This window comes from Meleagris gallopavo, chromosome 1, assembly GCF_000146605.3.
Source record: "Meleagris gallopavo isolate NT-WF06-2002-E0010 breed Aviagen turkey brand Nicholas breeding stock chromosome 1, Turkey_5.1, whole genome shotgun sequence".
In the NCBI taxonomy this organism is placed as follows: Eukaryota; Metazoa; Chordata; class Aves; order Galliformes; family Phasianidae; genus Meleagris; species Meleagris gallopavo.
The window spans coordinates 164986324-164989710 of NC_015011.2; the positions used below are offsets into that span (position 1 = coordinate 164986324).

General features: G+C 38.6%; 1 protein-coding gene across 1 annotated transcript in view; it reads right to left on the reverse strand.

Moving 5' to 3' along the window:
- LOC104917527 (von Willebrand factor A domain-containing protein 8-like) overlaps positions 1–1530 on the reverse strand; it is a 45321-nt gene extending 43791 nt beyond the window's left edge. Inside the window, exon 1 of the mRNA XM_010728877.3 lies at positions 1525–1530. The gene's annotated coding sequence lies outside the window, so the exon portion shown is untranslated. The remainder of the gene's footprint in view (positions 1–1524) is intronic.
- Positions 1531–3387: the final 1857 nt, after the last annotated feature.

A 3387-nucleotide genomic window follows, 5' to 3' on the forward strand; every position in this document is an offset into this window, starting at 1 on the left:
GCTCCCTTTAGGTACTGAAAGGCTGCAATGAGGTCACCCCGCAGCCGCCTTTTCTCCAGGCTGACCAACCCCAGCTCCCTCAGCCTGTCTTCACAGGGGAGATGCTTCAGTCTGATCATCTTAGTGGCTCTCCTCTGGACCCTCTCCAACAGCTCTGTCTGTCTTGTACTGGGGCTCCAGACCTGGATGCAGTACTCCAGAGGGGGCCTCAGAAGAGCAGAGTAGAGGGGGACAATCACCTCCCTGTCCCTGCTGGCCACCCCCCTTCATGTTTGATTTTGTTAACAAAAAGAAGTTTTAATGAAAAAGACTCAGTTGTTACAGAATTTTCCCAGCAATATGGAATTTACGAGTTCATTTTCAAGTCCGGCTGAATCCTGCATTTTTCCATTCCAAATGGTACCTTAACAACAGCACTGTTATTCAAACGCCATAACAGTTTAAGAAAGGGATTCAAATAGTGTTGCTTTAAAACAAATCCTTACATTTAGTTTAATTTTATTTTCTTAGATTTGAGGCACTTGAAATTCATGGCTCACCCTTGCATTCATAGTCGTCAAGTTTTTGTTTAATGTGAGACTGATCTTATACCAGTTACTGTTCCTCAGCTTCAAAGGAGCTTGTCAATTTTATATGTAACAAGGTATGGAACAAAACTTATCAAGAGAGTCAAAGCAAGTTGGTTGCAAGTAGTGTAGTCAATGTGTAGCTGCCTTGGATACAATTGGAGATGCTCATTTATCTGCGTACCCCATACCTTTCCTTTTTTGCACTGGTAAACATGGAGTGTCTTTACTGCTTTCATAGAAGGTATTAAAAAAATCAAGCGGTGTGACTCTTGCTGAAATCATTTTTTTTGGTTTTTCAGTGAACTTATAAGTGCTATCATCTTGGATGTTCCTTTAGATGAATTTATAGTAGTAAGCCAGTGGAAATGGAATTTCTTATTCAAGTAGCTGCCTATGTACACTTTCCTGTATGGATATATCATAAGACCCTGAACTCAGAACTTTTGTACAGTGCCTGAGTACCAGCTGGCTCATATTTGGCATGCTCTCTTCTTTGCTGCCTCGATGAAAAGCACATCTCAGTTCATGCCAACCACTTCTTGGCTATAGATGAAGATGCTTCTTGTCTTTGTTAGCTTTAGCAAAACCTTTTTTTTGTTTTGTTTGTGGACCTGCTTTTTTTTTTAATTGTTCTGTTTTGTTAATTGAATGTGTGAGCTCTTTGTTGTTGTTTTCTGAGTTGATTGGTAGCTTCTTTATTTGAAGCTTCTTTAATCTCTGTGTATCTCTCCAGTATCACAGAGTCACAGTACTCACTCTCCAATATATCTCTCCAATAAGGTATATTCAGAATCCCCTGGACTGAAATATTATTACTCACATGATGTATCTCTGCAAGCTATAATAGATCATCTGCTGCTTTGAAATATCTTCATTCTTAAATATTTTGGAGGCCTGAATGTTCAGATCTATGACTATATATCTGTAGAGGTGAAACTCTGGGTTGGAAATTTACCTTTTGGGTACAGTTTGGCTGGCTTTAAACCCAGGATTCTCCTTTCAATTATCTTTAGGAACTTACAGGAGAGGATGCATGTTCCTTCCAATCTGTATGTCTCTTCTGTCCATCACAAATAATCAAGTAACAATTTTCATTGAAGCCGTGAGTACGCTGCTGTGAGCAAATGGAGTTTAGAGATGAATTTTCAAGAAATGTCACTTTAGAAGATGTTCTTCTTCGTATCAGAGCTTCTTTTTTAGTGCAAGTTGTATCTAAAGAAAGCTGTTTAAAATGGTACATAGCGTCAAAATAAAAGCTACGAACCACACTTCACTGTATTTCCTTTCATTGTTTTGTGGTTTAACTCTTCAGTTTTCAGCTCCATAGTTTTGACTGGTTTTTAGTATGCATGCGTAAATAATCACCATCATCTCAAAGATGGACTGATAAAGGAGACAACTCAAGAAAGAGGTGGTTTAGCTCAGCTTTTATTTGTACACCGCAGACCAGCCACAAGGCCTGTTCAAAAAGCAGTCATCCAAAGCCTTTGCCACCAGCTGCTTTCTGTTTTTGCCTAAACTTTGTAGGTACTAATTTCTGAAATATTTTTCATGGTACACCGATACTGTTTCTGCATGCTGTAAACACTGTATCTCATTGTAAAAAGACTTGGAAGTTTTGATGTAGCTTCTCTTTCTGTTGTTCCTCCATTTCCCACAAGAATTTAGAGTATTGCTTCAGGGTACACAGCGGATACTTTTCATCTTGTGGAAGAGTAAAGTATGTATGAAAGTACTCCCATAAATTTTGGCTACAGGTATTAATCTGTTAATGCCAACGTGACTTTCCTTTGGCCTAAGGAAAATGCCTTGCCAGTGCTACTGTTGCAAAGCTATCTTGCCATTTGGTCTTTAGATATCCCAGCTGTCATAGATGGTGAGGTCTGTTTTGAAGTTTTGCACTACAGTAGTTTCAACCTTTGAGTACTCTGTAGCTGAACAACTTGCAGATGGCTTTAGGTACTTTGAAAGATGCAACTTTTTTCGTTTTTCACACAGACATCAATATTCTTAGCAAGTTGAGTGGATACCTCTTCTGCTGTGTTGGAAAAGTAGCATCAAACCCAGTTATGCTCTGACATATTTTACTCAAAACCTGAGCACTTTTTTCAAGTGCTACCACATGCAATGCTGGTAATGGGAAATACCTTGAAAATTCAGCTTCATTTGGAGGTGAAAACAAAGGTGTTTACTTTATTCAGCTTTGGGGCATACTTCTGCTACTAGGACAGTGTTTCCACATTTCTTGGAGTTGATTTTAAGTAGTCCTATGATTGAAGAGTTTTCTTTTTAGATGGCAAAGTCCTGTGGCTGTTCAGGATCTGTTTCTATTGCTGACAAAAAAAAAAGACAACAAGGATTGCTTGGGGTTTTTTTGTTTGTTTTAGGAAATAAAAACTGCTATGGAGACTTCTGTATTTTAGAGGAAAAGTTGATCAATTCCAAGTTTACAGGACAGATTTCCAGAACTCTAAGTTTACGGATAACATAGTCTTTGGATATGACACACATGCTTCTTTCTTTCTTATATGTATCTTTCACATTAAAAGAAAATGCAGTATACAGGGATATGACTCTTGTAAGTTGGTTATGCAGTCCTCCCACTGTGGATCTTCAGAATGAACTGAGAAAAACAACCTTTCTGGTGATGAAAACCACTCGTGTTGACATCTTAAGTCATAAGGAGTTGTCACAGTTTGACCTACGAGCCAAATTCTGTCTTGGGAAACATCTTAGTTCATTTCAAGCAAAGAAAACTGTCTTCATCCTATGATGATGAACAATTCCACAACTGGTTTCTCTATCCATTTCTACCTGC